We start from the raw sequence: 22977 nt of genomic DNA, 5'->3' as shown, positions 1-22977 counted from the left end.
CACGGGTGGACAGAGTGGTGAAGAAGGCATTCAGCATGCTTGGTTTCATTGTTCAGAACATTGAATACAGGAGTTGGGACGTCTTGTTCAAGTTGCACAAGACATTGGTAAGGCCACATTTGGAATACAGTGTACAGTTCTTGTCAACTTATTATAGAAAGGATATTATTAAACGAGAAAGAGTGCAGAAAAGATTTACTAGGATGCTACTAGGACTTGATGGTTTGAGTTATAAGTAGAAACTGGATATACAGGGACATTTTTCCTTGGATGGTATCAGACTTAAGGGTGAACTTATAGAGATCTATAAAATAATGAGGGGCATAGTCAGTTTGATGGTCAACATCTTTTCCAGAAGGTCGGGGAGTCTACAACTAGAGTGCGTAAGTTTAAGGTGAGAGGGGAGAGCTACAAGAGGGTACAGAAGGGCAATTCTTCCACACAGAGGGTGGTGAATGCCTGGGACAAGCTGCCAGAGGTAGTAGTAGAGGCGGATACAATTTTGTCTTCGAAAAAGATTTTGGACAGTTACATGTGTAAAATGAGTATGGAGGGATATGGGCCAAACATAGGCATTTGGGAATAGCTTAGTGGTTATTAAAAGGGCGACATGGACAAGTTGGGTCAAAGGGTCTGTTTCCATGCTGCAAACCTCTATGACTCTATGACGGTGGAGTATACAGGGGGAAGTAAGTGTGATGGAGAGTGTGATAGTTATCTTTTAAAAAACATTTAGATAGTTACATGTGTACGATGGGGAGAGAGGGATATGGGCCAAATGCGGGCAATTGGGATTAGCTGAAGGGCTTTTAAAAAAAGGGACGGCATGCCAATTTGGGCCGAAGGGCCCGTTTCCATGCTGTAAACCTTTATGACCAGATGACTCTATAGAGACTAGCTTCAAGAAGGTGTCAAACCACAAGTCCTGACAGATAGATGGGTGACTGCCAGGACAGGCAGGTATGTAATGCAGGAGTCTCCTGTGGCGATTCCCCTCTCAAACAGGTATACCGTTTTGGATACTGTTGCGGGGGGTGGGGGGGGGGGGTTGAAAGAGCCGCTCAGGGGAAAATACCAGCAGCAACCAGGCCTGTGGCACCACGACTGGTTCTGCTGGAGAGCAAGGTCGAGCTAAATCCAAGACGGAGGCGGGACCAACCGCCATATTATCATTCTAATTTCTATGGAACATTCCTTCCTCTCTCATTCCCCAAAGCTGTAAATCTCCATCCCACACACTCTCCCTCCATTCTCACTCTGCTGTATCTAATATTCACCCTCCCAATTCTCCTGAAGGTGCTGATTGAGGCTGATTGACAGATCCATGCTCACTGCTTCCTGTCCTGGACACACAGAGACCTGCAAATCTCCATGCAGGCGGCCAGACAGATAAATGTCTACATTACTGGAGGAAAAATGTGTGGAATATACAGACCGAATTCACTTCATTCCCTTCAGATGGTGCAAGTCCCCAATTTCCCCCAGAATGAGAAAAGAAATGGAAAGGGGGAAACATTGATTTCCTCCCAGATGTTGCCCTCTTTTTAGGCCAAATCAAATAAACAAACTCAGATTAAGTCAGGACAAAGTAAAAGGGGCAGCTCCCAAAAGGAGGGGGAACAGCCCGAACAGAAATCAAAGTACAAAGGAAACTTAAAAAGATCAAATTAAAATGTGATTATTAGGGTCGATAACGCACCCCAACCCCTGCGGTGCCCAACGGGCGTGGAAGGCATCAACCGCGCCCATGGACACCGCATGCTCCCTCTCCATGGAGACCTGGATGCGAACGTAGCCGCGGTAGAGGGGAAGACAGTCAGGGTGGACGGCCCCCTCGATCGCCCGCTGCCTGGACCGGTAAATGGCGCGTTTCGCCAGGCTGAGGAGCAGGTTCACAAGGAGGTCACCATCCCGACCCTCCCCTCTCCGCACCGGGTGTCCGTGGATCAGGAGCATGGGACTGAAGTGCAGACTAAACATCAACAAAAGGTTCTTTAGGAAAACATAAAGGGAGTGCAGCCTAAGACACACAACATAGACATGGTCCACGGACTCCACAAGGCCACAGAAAGGGCAGTCTTCGGAGCCCGTGAATCAGTGAATCCTACGGGGGTGCGGCACTGCTGCATGCATCACCCTCCACCCCAGGTCCCCGACGTAATTGGGGGAGATCCCTCCGTAGAGGGACCTCCAGCGGGGATCTCCACCGCCCGGCGGCAACAAGGCCCGCCAAGGTGTATCCGGGTGACAGGCGAGGAGGTGGCAGCGGCAGCCCGCACAGGAAACGCCTCCGCGTGGTAGAAAAAGGCACGGAGGACATTCCCGCGAGGTGGCTCATGCTGTGGGGCACCTCACCCAGGAAGGGGGTTTGAGGTTTTGTCCAACGTGGAATTCCGTCTGAACAGGGGAACGCTCGGGCAGGATCCCACCGCACACCTGCACCGCCTCGAGTTTGCGTGCAGTTTCGGGGCCGAGCACGACCGTCCTAAGGGCTAGGATGGCTTTGGCCGCGTGCCGGACAGTTGTCCCCGCGCGCTCAGCCAGCACGCGGGGACTCATCCAGCCCGCTCCTCCGCCATCGAGCACGTCCCCGATTCTGGTCACCCCGGCGTCCACAGCCCTCCTCTCCGCCAGCCACCTGAAGTTATACGGCTGGAGGAGCGGATTCCTGAGCAGCGGCTCTCGCACGAGAGCCGCTACTCCTGACGGGGGAGAGCTGCGTCACGAGGCGACCGTGTTCCAGACAGTGAGGAGGTCCTGGTAAAAGACGAGCAACTCCTGCAGGGTGGTCGAAGCACGCCCCAGTTCGATATGCAGGAGCTGCACGTCATAATTGAGGCCGTGCCACTGGCGGAAGAAATGTGTCGCCATGGCACACCACTGTGGAGGGGGCTCAACGTAAAGGTACCTCTGCAGGGCCTGGAGGCGGAAGGTCGCTATCTGAGTGTGGAGGCACACCAGACCTTGTTTGTCCTCCTCAAGCGGGAGATGCAGAACCGCAGCAGGGACCCAGTGCAGTCGATTGCCCCAGAAGAACCGCAGGAGGGTTCTCTGGATATCGGCGACAAAGCCAGGGGAGGGGTCAAAGGGACCAGCCCGTACCACAGCATGGAGGCGACCAGCTGGTTTATGACGTGAACTCATGCCCCATAGGACAGCACACGGAGCAGTCCTGTCCAGCGACTCAGGCGGGCAGAGACTTTGGCCTCCAGCTCCCGCCAGTTCGCCGGCCAGGATTCCTCGGCTGGGCAGAGATGGGCCCCCAAGTAGAGGAGGTTGGTCCTGCTCCAGGTGAAAGGCCTGAGCTCCTCCGGAATGGGGTCCATCTCCCAAGGACCGACAAGGAGTCCGGAGCACTTGGCCCAGTTGATCCTGGCGGAGGACGCGGCGGAGTACACCGCCTGGCATTCTCGCATCCTCCGCAGGTCAGCCGGGTCCGTGAACATGAGGAGCACGTCGTCGGCGTAAGCTGACAGGACCACCCCTACGTCCGGTCCGCGCAGGACCAAACCTGACAACCTCCTCCGCAAGAGGCGCAGGAATGGCTCCACGCATACGGAATACAGTTGGCCGGACAAGGGGCAGCCCTGCCGTACTCCTCTCCCGAAGCGAAGGGGCGCCGTCAGGGACCCGTTAACCTTAATCAGACACTCTGCGGCAGAGTACAGTAATCGGATCCGGGCGACAAAATGCGTCCCGAACCCGAATGCCCGCAGAGTCCCGAGTAAATACTCGTGCTCCACCCTGTCGAACGCCTTCTCCTGATCTAATGACAAGAAGGCGCCCGACAGACCAGCCCTCTGGGTGTGATGGATTAGGTCCCGGACCAGGTGGAGATTGTCATGTATACAACGGCCCGGGACCGTGTAGGACTGGTCAGGGTGGATCAAGTGGTCCAGCACGGATCCAAGGCGTGAAGCCATAGCCCTGGCAAAGATTTTATAATCCGTGCTGAGGAGGGAGACCGGGCGCCAGTTCTTGAGCAGGTGGAGATCCCCCTTCTTGGGCAGCAGGGCAATGACGGCCCTGCGCCACGAAAGGGGCATCTCCCCTCACATTCCCCTGACAGAAGGTACGGACGTGAGTCTTGCCCACATCCCACCAGAGCCTCAAGGAGGGGAAGCCTCCCCGCTTCCTTCTCCAGCCGGCCCAGAATCGACGGAACGAGTCCAGGAAGCGCTCGTCCTCCAGCAGCGTGAAGTTAAAGTGCCAGTACGCGGACCCCCGCCGGATGCCAGACGGCGCAAAGTCCGCCCACACCAGGTGGTGGTCCGTGCTCGACACCGGCCGCATGGAGACCGAGGACACGCCGGACACGTGCGCCTTCGAAATGTAAAGGCGGTCGAGCCTGGACGCTCCGACTCCAGGCCTCACGAAAGTGAAGGCGCTGGAGCCAGGATGGAGATGTCTCCAGACGTCCACCAAGTCGTGGGACCCGATCAGGTCCCGCAATTTCACCACCGCCGGAGTGCGCAGCCAGGGGCCGGTGCGGTCCCGTGCCTCGAGGATGCAGTTGAAATCTCCCCCGAGGATAATGCATTCGCCACCCGCGATGGTGTCGATGTGAGCGGACACTTTCTCGTAGAAAGTCGTTTGCTGTGGTCCGGCGGTCGGGACGTAGACATTCAGCAAGTGAATGACCACGCCCCCCTCACGGACCATCAAGTGCAGCAACCGGCCCGGCACCGGCTCCTTGACCCCCAAGATCTCCGGCTTATAACGCGGGGCCAACAAGATAGCCACCCCGCAAGAAGCGAGCGTGAGGTGGCTCATGTAGACCCCCCCTCGCCACTCCAGGAGCCATTGGGCTTCGTCTCCCGGAACGCTGTGGGTTTCCTGCAGGAAACACACCGCATGCTTCCCGTCACGGAGGACCGAGAAGTTCTGGAACCTGCGGTGTGGCCCACTGCTGCCGTTGATGTTGAGGCTGGCTATGGTCACCTTCATGTCAGCAGCTTTGTGCCACCGTCACCACTTAACTAGGTGTGTGGGGGGGCGCTGGCGCAATTCTCACCAGTCCACCCTCCACCTTTTCGAGCCTGTGGAGGAACCGCAGTACCCAGCGCCGCTCTATTTTCTCCAGGCCCGCGGAGGCATGCGAGCATGCCTTCACGGACCGGACGAGCTGCGCCAGGTCCGGCCAGCGGCCGAGGGCTAGCCGGATTATGTCGGAGCGACCGGAATGGTTACGGATAAAGACCCTGAGGTCCTTGGAGGGGATGAGGGACGACTCGGTGGGGGGCACGAGGGAGTCCCCCGCCTCGCTCTGGGCAGACTCTGAAAGTGTCCCCGTGCCCTCCACCGAGCCGCTGACCTCCTCAGGGCGGTCGCCCCTCGACTCCGAGTCCCCCGCCGCAGGACGTACGGCGGGCGGCACGGAGCCACCAACTAGCCCTAGCCCCTCCCCGATCCCACCCCCAGGATCGGTGGAGGAGGGGTTCCCCCCGGGCTCACCTTTCCCGGATTGCGGGCCCCCGTGCGACGGCGGCCCAGCCGCCCCCCCCGCCCCAGACGCTTGGACACCCCCCAGGTCCGGTGTATCTTTCGGACTGAGGTTGGGGATGTCCAGCGTCCAAGGTCGGGACGGAGAGGACGAGTGGATCGTCTCTTCGCCACCGCCGCACGAGGACGTGAACATTGGAGTGTCGCCCCAGTCCCCCGACAGACTGAAGAAGAACTCCGGGTTGTAACCGGCCGGGTGGAACGGAACCGTGGGGGTCCCGCTGCCACCCGGCCCCGGAGACTCCTCGCCGGGGGACTGAGGCAACACATGCTTGGATTTACAGGGTGCCTTGCCCCCTTTTTTCGCGGGACAAGGCACAAAGACAGGTGGGGGCACGGCAGGAGATGACTCACAAGGAGGGAGGGGCACGCAGACCTCGAACTCTACGGTGCCCGAGGGGCCCCGCCTCTTTTTGTTAACCTGCCCTCGGGCAGGCGAGGCCCCTCGCCCTCCGCCCCTCTTCGCCTTGCCGCGCCCCCCCTGCTCTCCCGTCACTTCCCCCCGAGGTGGCGGCGTCGCCAGTTTTGCCGGCTCGGGGTCGCTTACCCCCCCATGCTCGGGCCCATGATCCCGGGCGCCGGACCCAGCACTAGGCCCCGGAGAGCCCACGGGCCCGGCAGATGGTGGTGGTGGTGGGGGGGGTGCGCAGGTGGAGACTGAGGCGGTCCCCGAGCCGGCTGCCGGGGTGGTTGGGGTGTTTTCCCTGGGGGCCGGGGTTCCGGTACCCCCCTTCTTTTTTGTAGGTCCCTTCTGGGCCTTTTGGCCGCGCGGGGGCTCCGCTCCCCCCCCGCCGGCAGCTGAGGTGGCAGCTGCTACCGGCGTGGCCTCCCCTCGCGGGGGGGCAGATGGTACTCGCTTGGGGGGAGAGGGGGCTGCGGTGCCAGCTGCGGCCGCCTTGGGTTGGTGGTCGGCGGCCTTGGAGACGGGGCAGTTTTTTCTCACGTGCCCCGCCTCCTTACAGGCATGGCACCGCACACCGTCCGCGGACCAAAAGACCCGGTACGTGGTCCCCTCGTGGGGGACATTGAACCCTCCCTCCAGTTCCTCCTCCCGGGCCAGGCGGACAAAAACCTGGCGCCGGAAGGAGTATATGTGGCGGAGGGAGGGGTCCCGAAGGCCGAGCGGGATCGGCTGCACCCCGGACCTGACCTCCCCCAGTAGATGGAGGTGGGGGAGGAGGAGCTCACTCGGTAGGAAGGGCGGGACGTTCGATATTACTATCTTGTGGGCGGTGGCCTCCAATGGGTCCACCGCCAGGAACGTCCCGCCCACCGTGAGCCCCTTTTCCAGGGCGAGGCGAACCGCCCGCTCGGCCTTCAGGAAGAATACGGCCCGGCCGTACATCTTTGAGGCCGCGACAATGGCTGAGGGGCCGACAACCCCAGCCATTGCCTTAACGCAGGCCTCGATAGACATGTCGGGGTGGGCGTAGCACTTCACCCCGAGCTGCCGCGTGATTAAAGAGAATGGCGGCAGGGCCTTGGGAGCGGCGGGGGCTCTGGCAGCCGCCACGCCCGCATAGGTGGGCCGAGAAGGCCCTGCCACCGGCGACGCTGGTGATGTCGCCATGGTATCAGGGGAAGTGCTACACCCACCCCGAGACTGCCCAGATGCACGGCAGGGCGTATGTGGGATGGGGAAGATAAGGCAGGGTGGGGAAGGCAGGGTGGGGTAGGCGGGGAAGGGTGTAGGTGCTCTCTCCCCGGAGCGAGAGAGGGAGAGAGGAGGTTGGAGGAGCAGGAGGGAGATGAGGCACAAGGCCGGTGCCCCAGTCAGGAGGGAAAAGGGGAGGGGGTGCCGGTCCCGGGGGCAGCAGTAGTGGGTAGGGGAAATAGGAAAGGTCTTCACCCCCCCCCACTGCAGATGGAAAAGAGACAGTCCAAACGCCTTCGCCCCCCCCCTCTCCTCCAGTCACTCCCTGTCCTCTCTTCCTCCCCCCCCCCCCCGGGGAGAGCGCACCCTCCAGAGGCCGGATGGCAGGCAAGCAGGCAGTCAGGCAGTCCAGACGGCAGGCAGGCTAGACGGCAAGCAGGCAGGCAGGCAGTCCAGACGGCAGGCAGGCAGGTAGGTAAGCAGGCCAGACGGCAGGCAGGCAGGTAAGCAGGCCAGACGGCAGGCAGGCAGGTAAGCAGGCCAGACGGCAGGCAGGCAGGTAAGCAGGCCAGACGGCAGGCAGGCAGGTAAGCAGGCCAGACGGCAGGCAGGCAGGTAAGCAGGCCAGACGGCAGGCAGGCAGGTAAGCAGGCCAGATGGCAGGCAGGCAGGTAAGCAGGCCAGACGGCAGGCAGGCAGGTAAGCAGGCCAGACGGCAGGCAGGCAGGTAAGCAGGCCAGACGGCAGGCAGGCAGGTAAGCAGGCCAGACGGCAGGCAGGCAGGTAAGCAGGCCAGACGGCAGGCAGGCAGGCAACAGGCAGGCCGGGCAAGGCAGGCAGCAGCTCACCTCCCTCCTTCCTCCCCGCAGGGAACGAAAAACAAACAAACCCAACAAAACAAAAACAAAAACCGGGCGTCTCCGTGAGCAAAAACGAGAAAAAAAAAATAAAGGTACTCACAAAAAAAGAAAAGAAAACAAACCCACAGTTTCCGCCCGGCTCCGACCCGGGGCCCCCCGCTACTCGGGCGAACGTGAACTCACCCCACCCCGGAAACAAAGTGCAGGCGCTGCCCCAGAGGAGGCACGTTTCAGGCCGTCTGAAGCTCAATCTTCACTCAGAGACCTCTTTTTAGGTCAAACCAAGTAAACAAACTCAAATTAAATCAGGACAAAGTAAAAGGGGCAGCTCCCCAAAAAGGAGGGGGAACAGCCCGAACAGAAATCAAAATGCAAAGGAAACTTAAAAACATCAAATTAAAATGTGATTATTAGGGTCAATAATGCACCCCAACCCCTGCGGTGCCCAGCGGGCGCGGAAAGCGTCAACCTCGCCCGTGGACACCGCATGCTCCCTCTCCAGGGACACCTGGCCGTGAACGTAGCCGCGGTAGAGGGGAAGACAGTCAGGATGGACGGCCCCCTCGATCGCCCGCTGCCTGGACCGGTAAATGGCGCGTTTCGCCAGGCCCAGGAGCAGGTTCACGAGGAGGTCGCCATCCCGACCCTCCCCTCTCCGCACCGGGTGTCCGTAGATCAGGAGCGTGGGACTGAAGTGCAAACAAAACATCAATAAAAGGTTCTTCAGGAAAACATAAAGGGAGTGCAGCCTAAGACACACAACATAGACATGGTCCACGGACTCCACAAGGCCACAGAAAGGGCAGTCTTCGGAGCCCGTGAACCAGTGAATCCTACGGTTGTGCGGAACTGCTGCATGCATCACCCTCCACCCCAGGTCCCCGACGTAATTGGGGGAGATCCCTCCGTAGAGGGACCTCCAGTGGGGACCTCCGCCGCCCGGCGGCAACAAGGCCCGCCAAGGTGTATCCGGGCGACAGGCGAGGAGGCGGTAGTGGAGGGTGTGCAGCAGCAGCCCGCACAGGAAACGCCTCCGCGCGGGAGAAAGGCACGGAGGACATTTCCGCGAGGCGGCTCAGGCTGTGGGGCACCTCACCCAGGGGAGGGGGCTGAGGCTTTGGGCCAATGTGGAATTCCGTCCGAACAGGGGAACGCTCGGGCGGGATCCCACCGCACGCCTGCGCCGTCTCAAGTTTGCGTGCAGTTTCGGGCCGAGCACGACCGTCCGAAGGTCTAGGATGGCTTTGGCCGCGCGCCGGACGGACGTCCCCGCGCGCTCAGCCAGCACGTGGGGACTCATCCAGCCCGCTCCTCCGCCATCGAGCACGTCCCCGATTCTGGTCACCCCGGCGTCCACAGCCCCCCTCTCCGCCAGCCACCTGAAGTTATACGGCTGGAGGAGCGGATTCCTGAGCAGCGGCTCTCGCACGAGAGCCGCTACTCCTGACGGGGGAGAGCTGCGTCGCGAGGCGACCTTGTTCCAGACAGTGAGGAGGTCCTGGTAAAAGACGGGCAACTCCTGCAGGGAGGTCGAAACACGCCCCAGTTCGATATGCAGGAGCTGCACGTCATAATTGAGGCCGTGCCACTGGCGGAAGAAATACGTCGCCATGGCACACCACTGTGGAGGGGGCTCAACGTAAAGGTACCTCTGCAGGGCCTGGAGGCGGAAGGTCGCTATCTGAGTGCGGAGGCACACCAGACCTTGTCCGCCCTCCTCAAGCGGGAGATACAGGACCGCAGCAGGGACCCAGTGCAGTCGATTGCCCCAGAAGAACCGCACGAGGGTTCTCTGGATATCGGTGACAAAGCCAGGGGGAGGGGTCAAAGGGACCAGCCGGTACCACAGCATGGAGGCGACCAGCTGGTTTATGACGCGAGCTCGCGCCCCGTAGGACAGCACTCGGAGCAGTCCTGTCCAGCGACCCAGGCGGGCGGAGACTTTGGCCTCCAGCTCCCGCCAGTTCGCCGGCCAGGATTCCTCGGCTGGGCAGAGATGGGCCCCCAAGTAGAGGAGGTCGGTCCTGCTCCAGGTGAAAGGCCTGAGCTCCTCCGGGAGGGGGTCCGTCTCCCAAGGACCGACAAGGAGTCCGGAGCACTTGGCCCAGTTGATCCTGGCGGAGGACGCGGCGGAGTACACCGCCTGGCATTCTCGCATCCTCCGCAGGTCAGCCGGGTCCGTGAACATGAGGAGCACGTCGTCGGCGTAAGCTGACAGGACCACCCCTACGTCCGGTCCGCGCAGGACCAAACCTGACAACCTCCTCCGCAAGAGGCGCAGGAATGGCTCCACGCATACGGAATACAGTTGGCCGGACAAGGGGCAGCCCTGCCGTACTCCTCTCCCGAAGCGAAGGGGCGCCGTCAGGGACCCGTTAACCTTAATCAGACACTCTGCGGCAGAGTACAGTAATCGGATCCGGGCGACAAAATGCGTCCCGAACCCGAATGCCCGCAGAGTCCCGAGTAAATACTCGTGCTCCACCCTGTCGAACGCCTTCTCCTGATCTAATGACAAGAAGGCGCCCGACAGACCAGCCCTCTGGGTGTGATGGATTAGGTCCCGGACCAGGTGGAGATTGTCATGTATGCAACGGCCCGGGACCGTGTAGGACTGGTCAGGGTGGATCAAGTGGTCCAGCACGGATCCAAGGCGTGAAGCCATAGCCCTGGCAAAGATTTTATAATCCGTGCTGAGGAGGGAGACCGGGCGCCAGTTCTTGAGCAGGTGGAGATCCCCCTTCTTGGGCAGCAGGGCAATGACGGCCCTGCGCCACGAAAGGGGCATCTCCCCGGTAGCGACGCTCTCCCCCAGGACCCCCGTGTAGTCGCTCCCCAGGACGTCCCAGAACGCCCTGAAGAACTCTACTGTCAGCCCGTCCTTCCCAGGGGCCTTGCCCCGGCTGAGGCCATTTCGGGCGCCGGTCAGCTCGGCCATGGTGGTAGGGGCCTCGAGCCTGCCGACGCCCTCCGGGCTGACCTGCGGCAGGTCCTCCCACAGAAGTCTGCGGGCATCCTCGCTGGACGGATCCGGAGAGAAGAGCGAGGTGTAATACTCCCGGGCAATGGCCCGGATGCCCTCCGGATCCGAGACGGGGGAACCGTCGTCGGCCAGCAGCGTAAGGAGCTGCTGACGGTTAGCCCGCCCTCTTTCCAGCGAGTAGAAGAAGGGGGAGCCGCGGTCCAGGTCCACCTGGAACTGGAGCCGCGACCTCACGTACGCGCCGCGAGACCTGGCAAGCTGCAGGTCCCGCAGCGCGTCCTTCTTCTCCCTGTACTCCGAACGCAGGGCCGGGTCCGCGTCAGGCCGACTGAGACGTGCCTCCAGGTCGAGCACCTCCTTCTCCAACTCCTCGAGCCTGGATTTCCGCCTCTTTGTCGACCCCCTCGCGTACCCCTGACAGAAGGTACGGACGTGAGTCTTGCCCACATCCCACCAGAGCCTCAAGGAGGGGAAGCCTCCCCGCTTCCTTCTCCAGCCGGCCCAGAATCGACGGAACGAGTCCAGGAAGCGCTCGTCCTCCAGCAGCGTGTTGTTAAAGTGCCAGTACGCGGACCCCCGCCGGATGCGAGACGGCGCAAAGTCCGCCCACACCAGGCTGTGGTCCGTGCTCGACACCGGCCGCATGGAGACCGAGGACACGCCGGACACGTGCGCCTTCGAAATGTAAAGGCGGTCGAGCCTGGACGCTCCGACTCCAGGCCTCACGAAAGTGAAGGCGCTGGAGCCAGGATGGAGATGTCTCCAGACGTCCACCAAGTCGTGGGACCCGATCAGGTCCCGCAACTTCACCACCGCCGGAGTGCGCAGCCAGGGGCCGGTGCGGTCCCGTGCCTCGAGGAGGCAGTTGAAATCTCCCCCGAGGATAATGCATTCACCCCCCGCGATGGTGTCGATGTGAGCGGACACTTTCTCGTAGAAAGTCGTTTGCTGCGGTCCAGCGGTCGGGGCGTAGACATTCAGCAAGTGAATGACCACGCCCCCCTCACGGACCGTCAAGTGCAGCAACCGGCCTGGCACCGGCTCCTTGACCCCCAAGATCTCCGGCTTATAATGCGGGGCCAACAAGATAGCCACCCCGCAAGAAGCGAGCGTGAGGTGGCTCATGTAGACCCCCCCTCGCCACTCCAGGAGCCATTGGGCTTCGTCTCCCGGAACGGTGTGGGTTTCCTGCAGGAAACACACCGCATACTTCCCGTCACGGAGGACCGAGAAGTTCTGGAACCTGCGGTGTGGCCCACTGCTGCCGTTGATGTTGAGGCTGGCTATGGTCACCTTCATGTCAGCAGCTTTGTGCCACCGTCACCACTTAACTAGGTGTGTGGGGGGGCGCTGGCGCAATTCTCACCAGTCCACCCCCCACCTTTTCGAGCCTGTGGAGGAACCGCAGTACCCAGCGCCGCTCTATTTTCTCCAGGCCCGCGGAGGCATGCGAGCATGCCTTCACGGACCGGACGAGCTGCGCCAGGTCCGGCCAGCGGCCGAGGGCTAGCCGGATTATGTCGGAGCGACCGGAATGGCTACGGATAAAGACCCTGAGGTCCTTGGAGGGGATGAGGGACGACTCGGTGGGGGGCACGAGGGAGTCCCCCGCCTCGCTCTGGGCAGACTCTGAAAGTGTCCCCGTGCCCCCCACCGAGCCGCTGACCTCCTCAGGGCGGTCGCCCCTCGACTCCGAGTCCCCCGCCGCAGGACGTACGGCGGGCGGCACGGAGCCACCAACTAGCCCTAGCCCCTCCCCGATCCCACCCCCAGGATCGGTGGAGGAGGGGTTCCCCCCGGGCTCACCTTTCCCGGATTGCGGGCCCCCGTGCGACGGCGGCCCAGCCGCCCCCCCCCGCCCCAGACGCTTGGACACCCCCCAGGTCCGGTGTATCCTTCGGACTGAGGTTGGGGATGTCCAGCGTCCAAGGTCGGGACGGAGAGGACGAGTGGATCGTCTCTTCGCCACCGCCGCACGAGGACATGAACATTGGAGTGTCGCCCCAGTCCCCCGACAGACTGAAGAAGAACTCCGGGTTGTAACCGGCCGGGTGGAACGGAACCGTGGGGGCCCCGCTGCCACCCGGCCCCGGAGACTCCTCGCCGGGGGACTGAGGCAACACATGCTTGGATTTGCAGGGTGCCTTGCCCCCTTTTTTCTGGGGACAAGGCACAAAGACAGGTGGGGGCACGGCAGGAGATGACTCACAAGGGGGGAGGGGCACGCAGACCTCGAACTCTACGGTGCCCGAGGGGCCCCGCCTCTTTTTGTTAACCTGCCCTCGGGCAGGCGAGGCCCCTCGCCCTCCGCCCCTCTTCGCCTTGCCGCGCCCCCCCTGCTCTCCCGTCACTTCCCCCCGAGGTGGCGGCGTCGCCAGTTTTGCCGGCTCGGGGTCGCTTACCCCCCCATGCTCGGGCCCATGATCCCGGGTGCCGGACCCAGCACTAGGCCCCGGAGAGCCCACGGGCCCGGCAGATGGTGGTGGTGGTGGGGGGGGGGGCGCAGGTGGAGACTGAGGCGGTCCCCGAGCCGGCTGCCGGGGTGGTTGGGGTGTTTTCCCTGGGGGCCGGGGTTCCGGTACCCCCCTTCTTTTTTGTAGGTCCCTTCTGGGCCTTTTGGCCGCGCGGGGGCTCCGCTCCCCCCCCGCCGGCAGCTGAGGTGGCAGCTGCTGCCGGCGTGGCCTCCCCTCGCGGGGGGGCAGATGGTACTCGCTTGGGGGGAGAGGGGGCTGCGGTGCCAGCTGCGGCCACCTTGGGTTGGTGGTCGGCGGCCTTGGAGACGGGGCAGTTTTTCCGCACGTGCCCCGCCTCCTTACAGGCATGGCACCGCACACCGTCCGCGGACCAAAAGACCCGGTACGTGGTCCCCTCGTGGGGGACATTGAAACCTCCCTCCAGTTCCTCCTCCCGGGCCAGGCGGACAAAAACCTGGCGCCGGAAGGAGTAAATATGGCGGAGGGAGGGGTCCCGAAGGCCGAGCGGGATCGGCTGCACCCCGGACCTGACCTCCCCCAGTAGATGGAGGTGGGGGAGGAGGAGCTCACTCGGTAGGAAGGGCGGGACGTTCGATATTACTATCTTGTGGGCGGTGGCCTCCAATGGGTCCACCGCCAGGAACGTCCCGCCCACCGTGAGCCCCTTTTCCAGGGCGAGGCGAACCGCCCGCTCGGCCTTCAGGAAGAATACGGCCCGGCCGTACATCTTTGAGGCCGCGACAATGGCTGAGGGGCCGACAACCCCAGCCATTGCCTTAACGCAGGCCTCGATAGACATGTCGGGGTGGGCGTAGCACTTCACCCCGAGCTGCCGCGTGATTAAAGAGAATGGCGGCAGGGCCTTGGGAGCGGCGGGGGCTCTGGCAGCCGCCACGCCCGCATAGGTGGGCCGAGAAGGCCCTGCCACCGGCGACGCTGGTGATGTCGCCATGGTATCAGGGGAAGTGCTACACCCACCCCGAGACTGCCCAGATGCACGGCAGGGCGTATGTGGGATGGGGAAGATAAGGCAGGGTGGGGTAGGCGGGGAAGGGTGTAGGTGCTCTCTCCCCGGAGCGAGAGAGGGAGAGAGGAGGTTGGAGGAGCGGGAGGGAGATGAGGCACAAGGCCGGTGCCCCAGTCAGGAGGGAAAAGGGGAGGGGGTGCCGGTCCCGGGGCAGCAGTAGTGGGTAGGGGAAATAGGAAAGGTCTTCACCCCCCCCCACTGCAGATGGAAAAGAGACAGTCCAAACGCCTTCGCCCCCCCCCTCTCCTCCAGTCACTCCCTGTCCTCTCTTCCTCCCCCCCCCCCCCCGGGGAGAGCGCACCCCCCAGAGGCCGGATGGCAGGCAAGCAGGCAGTCCAGACGGCAGACAGCCCAGACGGCAGGCAGGCAGGCAGTCCAGACGGCAGGCAGGCAGGTAGGGAAGCAGGCCAGACGGCAGGCAGGTAAGCAGGCCAGACGGCAGGCAGGCAGGTAAGCAGGTCAGACGGCAGGCAGGCAGGTAAGCAGGCCAGACGGCAGGCAGGCAGGTAAGCAGGCCAGACGGCAGGCAGGCAGGTAAGCAGGCCAGACGGCAGGCAGGCAGGTAAGCAGGCCAGACGGCAGGCAGGTAAGCAGGCCAGGCGGCAGGCAGGCAGGCCAGGCGGCAGGCCAGGCAACAGGCAGGCAGGCCAGGCGACAGGCAGGCAGGTCAGGCGACAGGCAGGCCAGGCAACAGGCAGCAGCTCACCTCCCTCCCAAAGTTTCCGCCCGGTTCCGACCCGGGGCCCTCCGCTACACGGGCGAACACGAATCCACCTCACCCCGGAAACAAAACTGGGTGTTGTCCGAGAGGAGGCACGTCTCAGGCCGTCTGAAGCTCAATCTACACTCAGAGAGACCTCTTTTTAGGTCAAACCAAGTAAACAAACTCAAATTAAATCAGGACAAAGTAAAAGGGGCAGCTCCCCAAAAAGGAGGGGGAACAGCCCGAACAGAAATCAAAATGCAAAGGAAACTTAAAAACATCAAATTAAAATGTGGTTATTAGGGTCAATAATGCACCCCAGCCCCTGCGGTGCCCAGCGGGCGCGGAAAGCGTCAACCTCGCCCGTGGACACCGCATGCTCCCTCTCCAGGGACACCTGGCCGCGAACGTAGCCGCGGTAGAGGGGAAGACAGTCAGGATGGACGGCCCCCTCGATCGCCCGCTGCCTGGACCGGTAAATGGCGCGTTTCGCCAGGCCCAGGAGCAGGTTCACGAGGAGGTCGCCATCCCGACCCTCCCCTCTCCGCACCGGGTGTCCGTAGATCAGGAGCGTGGGACTGAAGTGCAAACGAAACATCAATAAAAGGTTCTTCAGGAAAACATAAAGGGAGTGCAGCCTAAGACACTCAACATAGACATGGTCCACGGACTCCACAAGGCCACAGAAAGGGCAGTCTTCGGAGCCCATGAACCAGTGAATCCTACGGTTGTGCGGAACTGCTGCATGCATCACCCTCCACCCCAGGTCCCCGACGTAATTGGGGGAGATCCCTCCGTTGAGGGACCTCCAGCGGGGACCTCCGCCGCCCGGCGGCAACAAGGCCCGCCAAGGTGTATCCGGGCGACAGGCGAGGAGGCAGTAGTGGAAGGTGTGCAGCAGCAGCACGCACAGGAAACGCCTCCGCGCGGTAGAAAAAGGCACGGAGGGCATTTCCGCGAGGCGGCTCAGGCTGTGGGGCACCTCACCCAGGGGAGGGGGCTGAGGCTTTGGGCCAATGTGGAATTCCGCCCGAACAGGGGAACGCTCGGGCGGGATCCCACCGCACGCCTGCGCTCTCAAGTTTGCGTGCAGTTTCGGGGCCGAGCACGACCGTCCTAAGGTCTAGGATGGCGTTGGTCGCGCGCCAGACGGACATCCCCGCGCGCTCAGCCAGCACGCGGGGACTCATCCAGCCCGCCCCTCTCTCATCGAGCACGTCCCCGATTCTGGTCACCCCGGCGTCCACAGCCCCCCTCTCCGCCGGTCTGCGCCTTCACAAGACTCTGGACACAATGGGTAAAGAGAGATAGAGAGTGAGAGATGGATTCATATATATACATGATGAGAGAGAGAGAGAGATTGCCCCAATACAAACATCACTCCCCAACCTCTCTATCCCCCTCCCCAGCAACTATCTGAAGCTAAATTAATGTCACAACATTACTGCCATCTTTTACCCAAAACTTAGCTTCAGACCCTGTCCCTCTATATTTAACCACCCCGTCTCTGACATCTCCTCCAGTCACACAACCCTGTGAGATGTCTGCACCGCTCTAATTGTGGCATCATGAGCGTTCCACATGCAACATGACTTGCATCGATAAACTCTCATCTCCAACATTTCAATTGAAATTTCAAAGCTCAATGGCTTTGAAGCCGAATGGTCCAGATTGCCATGGCCTTCAATGTGAACAAGTTGTTAGTGATGTCACTACAGAGGTTGTCTAGGAAACAATGACTGAACACAGGGGGTGAATGTGAGAAGCTGAAGTTTCCACTTGAAGACATTCCCAGTGTCTCTGAGCAGCTGAACTGGGGAAGCCTTTGGGCAGAGACTGTGCTGCTGCTATTGCCCTTCCTGGCCACCAGGCGTCGCTGTGACGCTCCCGGGGGCTGCTCCTCCCAGTGTCACCTCTTGCCCACTCCGGCCCATGCTCGTTGGCGGGACAGCAGGGGGGTCTGTCCAGGGGGCGGGGCGACCTGTGCGCATGTGCGGGACGGGAATGCTCCCAGAGGTCAGCGCGCGGGACGCCGCCGCATTGATGCCGCCTCCCCTGGCAACGCAAGATGGTCGCCGCCGTCTCCCTTGGCAACGGAATATGGCCGCTGGCCGTCTCCCTTGGCAACGCAAAATGGCCGCCGTCGGTGCGTGTCATTGCTGCGCGTGCGCAGTGAGGTCTGTCTGCAGCCATTGTCCAGGTTGCCCCCAGTGGATGGGGTTGGGATTGTGCAGCAGATGGAGCAACAATCCCAGTTTCAATAGGGGGACAGAAGCTGCAATGCTGCCCCCTGTTGGTCACTTCTCCCAGTCTCAGCATTGCAGAGTGTTTAAACAAGAGTGCATTGTCACAGCAGCACCTTGACCTTCAGTTTCAGTTTATTTATTAGTGTCAGAAGTAGGCTTACATTAACACTACAATGAAGTAACTGTGAGAATCCCCTAGTCCCCACACTCCGGCGCCTGTTCGGGTTACACTGAGGGAGAATTTAGCACGGCCAATGCACCCTAACCAGCACATCTTTCAGACTGTGGGAGGAAACCGGAGCACCCGGAGGAAACCCACGCAGACACGGGGAGGGGACAGCACGGGGGAAAGCTCCATTCCAACTGTCCCTGGAGTGTCAGATTAACCTGGGTCACTCACGCACCCCCGGCTAAGACTCACCTCCCTCAGACAGTGAGACCCTCCTGTATCACTCACCTTACTGTAGTCACATACCCTCAGACTCAGCACTGGGCCCTGGGCGTGTTCTTTAAATGCTGCGACCTATCGTGGAGGAAAGAATTGGGAGGATTTTGATTTGATTTGATTTATTACTGTCGCGTGTATTGGGATACAGTGAAAAGTATTGTTTCTTGTATGCTGTACAGACAAAACATACCGTTCATAGAGTACATCGGGGAGAAGTAAAAGAGAGGGTGCAGAATGTAGTGTTGCAGTCATAGGTAGGGTGTAGAGAGAGATAAATCTAATATGTAGCAGGTCCATTCAAAAGTCTGAGGGCAGCAGGGAAGTTCTTGAGTCGGTTGGTACGTGATCTCAGACTTTGTATCTTTTTCCTGACGGAAGAAGGTGGAAGAGAGAATGTGTGCATGAGGTCCTTAATTATGCTGGCTGCTTTTCTAAGGCCGCGGGAAGTGTAGACAGAGTCAATGAATGGGAGGCTAGTCTGCGTGATGGACGGGGCTACATTCACGACCTTTTGTCATTTCTTGCAGTCTTGGACAGAGCAGAAACCATACCAAGCCGTGATACAGAAAGGATGCTTCCTATGGTGCATCTGTAGAAGTTGGTGAGAGTCGTAGCTGACATGCCAAATTTCCGTAGCCTCCTGAGAAAGTAGACGTGTTGGTGGGCTTTCTCAATTATAGTGTCGGCATGGGGGGACCAGGACAAGTTGTTGGTGATCTGGACACCTAGAAACTTGAAGTTGAGACCCAAATGACAAGTTGTCATAGTGTCATAGATGTTTACAGCATGGAAACAGGCCCTTTGGCCCAACTTGTCATGCTGCCCTTTTTCTTTTAACCCCTAAGCTGGTCCCAATTCCCCACATTTGGCCCATATCCCTCTACATCTATCTTACCCATGTAACAGTCTAAATGCTTTTTAAAAGATAAAATTGTGTCCATCTCTACTACTACCTCTGGCAGCTTGTTCCAGACGCTCATCACTCTCTGTGTGAAAAGATGGCCCCTCTGCACACTTTTGTATCTCTCCCCTCTCACCTTAAACCCATGCCCTCGAGTTTTAGACTCCCCTACCTTTGGGAAAAGATTTTGACTATCTATTGTGTGTCAACCATAGAATAGCCACAGAATGAAGGAGGCCATTCAGCCCATTCAGCTGGTGTCGACTCTCTGCTAGAGCAATCGAGCCAGTCCCACTGCTCCACTTTGTCCCTGGAGCCCTGCAAATCTTTTCCCATCAGCTTCCCATCCCAATTCCTCCGGAAAGACAGCGAGGAGCAGAGAGGAAAGAGGGACTTGGGGAGTGGAAAGTTTCATCTGATGTTCTTGTTGGCAGATGCTCTGTGGCGGATAAAGCTGGCAGCCACCTCCAGAAAGCAGCACAGAGTGCATGGAAGGGGCAGAATGTGAGTCAGATGAGACACGAGAGAGAGAGAGAGAGAGGGGTGAAAGCTTTCTGTTTGTCAGCAAAAAGCACAATGGTGGCCCTGTGTCCTTCAGGGAGCGGCCCAGGCCTCGCTTAAAGCCTGCCCTGTCCTCACACTCACTGGGAGACGGCCATTTCTAACATGTTGTCCATGTTTCTGAGCTGACACTGAGACAAACACAACAACAGCAATCACTGTCTGGACAAGTCCTCACGGAGAATGAAATGTCCAAAGCCACTTCAAAGGAAGATTGCGCGGCAGGATTTGTCCCCGAGCTGTGGAGGGAGAGATTTGGATGGATGACCAGAAGCTGGGTCAGTGAGGTTGTGTTTTAGCAATGGAGGTCTAGAGAACAGAAAAGGCCCTTCGGCCCATTGCATCTGTGCCGGTCAAAGACAAATCACCCAACTTGGCTCACGGCCTGGTAAGCCTTGGCATTGCAAATGCATAGCTAAGCACTTCTTAAACGTTCTGAGGGTCTCTGCCTCCACCACCCTTTCAGGCAGAGAGTTCCAGACTCCCACCACTCTCTGGGTGAAAAAGGTTTTCCTCACATCCCCTGTAAACCTCCTGCCACTTACCCTAAATCTATACCCCCTGGTCATTGACCCCACCACCAAGGGGAAGCTTTCTTCCCGTCTACTCTATCGATGTCCCTCATAATCTTATCCATCTCCATCATGTTCCCCCTCAGCCTCCTCTGCTCCACGGAAAACAACCCCAGGGTGGAATCTTATCACCGTTCAGGCCGGCAGGATTTTCCCATCCCACTGCAGTGAAAGGAGATTTGGCTGGTCACCAAATTCTCCGACCTCGCTGAGCGAGAGTGTGGCGTCAACAGGTGGTAAGATCACACCCTCAGTCTATAAAATCTCTCTTCAGTTCGAGTGGCGGCACGGTAGCACAGTGGTTAGCACTGCTGCCTCACAGCGCCAGGGACCCAGGTTGAATTCCGGCCTCGGTTTACTGTCTGTGTGGAGTTTGCACATTCTCCCCGTGTCTGCGTGGGTTTCCTCCGGGTGCATTGTCCATGCAAAATTGCCCTTAGGGTCCCACGATGTATAGGTTAGGGGGATTAGCGGGAAAACACGTGGGGTTACGGGGTAAGCCTGGGTAAGAGTCCGTGCAGATTTGATGGGTCGAATGGCCTCATTCTGGACTGTAGGGATTCTATGATTCTATGCACTAAAACTCTCCAGGCCAGGCAACATCCTGGTGAATCTCCTCTGCACCTTTTCCAGTGCTATCACATCCCTCCTATCCTGTGCATTCCACAACTGCACAATGTTTCAATGAGGGGCGGCACAGTGGTTAACACTGCTGCCTCACAGCGCCAGGGACCCGGGTTTGATTCCTGGCTTGGGTCACTGTCTGTGTGGAGTTTGTACATTCTCCCCGTGTCTGCATGGGTTTCCACCGGGTGCTGCGGTTTCCTCTCACAGTTCGAAAGACGCGCTGGTTAGGTGTATCAGCCATGCTAAATTCTCCCCAAGTTGCCCAAACAGGCGCCAGAGCATGGCGACTACGGATTTTCCACAGTAACTTCATTGCAGTGTTAATGTAACCCTACTTGTGACACTAATAAACAAACTTTTAAACCTGATACTCGATTCCCCCATGTTGGCCTTGTTCTGTGATAATAAATGCGGATGTTTAGATTATTCAATAGTTCTTTAAGGACAGCAGACACAGGGAAAAAAAACATGTGGCTCTGTACACAACAGATATATTTCAAGGGGATATTGCAGCCAGCTGTATCTGAGTGGCAGTAATCTTCCCTCAGAATCAGACAGATTGTGGGTTCAGCTCAGAGCCTCAAATACTAGGCCCTTAGCATCGATCAGAGACTCCGCGCACAGCATGATGGGAGAGCGGACAAAGGAAACTGGTGTTGAATTTGTGAGCCTTGTTTTGTGGAAAGCTTTAGTGTTTGGTCAGAATGTTAATTTTTGAGTGGACCTACCATATATTAAGCTGATCTTTCTCTATACCCTATCGGTAACTGCAACACTGTATTCTGCACCCTCTCCTCTCCTTCTCCCGAATGAACTCTATGAACGGTATGTTTTGTCTGTGTAGCGTGCAAGAAACAATACTTTTCACCGTGTCCCAATACATGGGATAGGGCTACATGGTGGACCGTGTTTAGCACTGCTGCCTCACAGCACCAGGAACCCGGGTTCAATTCTCGGTTGGGAGTTGAGTTTGCACATTCTCCCTGTGTCTGCATGGGTTTCCTTCCACAGTCCAAAGATGTGCAGATTCGGTGGAATCCGAGACGCTACAGAAGCAGGGTAAAGATTTGAAAATGAAGTGTTTCTTACCCACTTTTAAAAGACAATCCACATTCGCACCAGTCACATTTCACACACTCTGCTCAGTCCTGTGTTGGGGGGTGTTTAGTGCGGGATCAGTGTTTGCTTTTCTCAAACCGCAGTGATATTCCCAACAAGGGCAAGAGGTTTCAGTGTTTAAACATGTAAACATTACAAAACTAAACCAGACAGAAAGTGATGAGGCCTCACACCTTCAATGTAGTCATCTTCGCTCAGAGTCAGAGAGATTGTAGGTTCAGGTCAGAGCCTGAAATACTAGGCCCTTAGCATCGAGACACACAGAGACAGAGAAACACAGAGATAGAGACAGATACAGAGAAATGCAGAGACAGAGAGACACACACAGATACATAGAGAGATATACACACAGAGGCAGAGAGAGAGACACAGATCCAGAGAAGTACAGAGACAGAGAGACACACAGATACACAGAGAGATAGAGACACAGAGAGACGCACACATAAACACACTAACAGAGAAATACAGAAAGAGAGTTTGGCAAAGTCAGATTTAATTTTCCATTCAATATTTATTTAAAAATTCAGAGAATATTTGACAGGAAAATTGATTTTAAAGTTAACAAAAGTGAATCTGACCTTTGAGCTTCACAATGAGATCAGACCCCCCCGCGCTCTGAGCTGCCCAATATCTGTACAGCTGTACCAGACACCAGAAAGAGAAAACCAGAGCTCAACATCACGGGAAATGAACAATTGTGAATAAGGAAAGAGAAAAGTTATTAATTTATACCTGAGATTTAAACTACAGGAAAACTATTAACTACAATTACATTACAACAAAAGTTGCCTTCTACATTTCACACTGAAAACTGAACTACCGCCCACAATTGTCTCAGTGACAGATTCAGAATGATAAACTGAGAGAATTTCACTGTTGGAGTCACCGACAGCAGATATTGTATTTGTGTCAATCAGAAAGCTTAATAATCAGCTGAGGGAAATCTACACCATCCAAAATTCAACCCATCACTTGATCTGTAAAAGAAAGATACAATAATGAAGCAGATGTTTATGATGCGGGACATTAATGTTAGAGTTTTTAATCAATGAATCATTTAGAGATTTTTCAAATCCCTTCTGTTTGACAATCCACTCTGACACCAGTCACATTTCACACTCTCTGCTCAGTCCTGTGTTGGGGGGGAGGTGTTTAGTGTGGGATCAGTGTTTGCTTTTCTCAAACCGCACTGATATTCCCAACAAGGGCAAGAGGTTTCAATGTTTAAAAATGTAAAGATTTCAGAACAAAACCAGACAGAGAGTGATGAGGCCTCACACCTTCAATGTAGTGATTCCCCCAATCTTTCCTTTTGTAAATTGTTTCCTTCCTCTGTCTGAAGTATTGGAGACGTCGACAT

Source organism: Mustelus asterias, unplaced genomic scaffold (assembly GCF_964213995.1).
Source record: "Mustelus asterias unplaced genomic scaffold, sMusAst1.hap1.1 HAP1_SCAFFOLD_936, whole genome shotgun sequence".
NCBI lineage: Eukaryota > Metazoa > Chordata > Chondrichthyes > Carcharhiniformes > Triakidae > Mustelus > Mustelus asterias.
Note: the sequence above shows the minus strand (reverse complement) of the source record.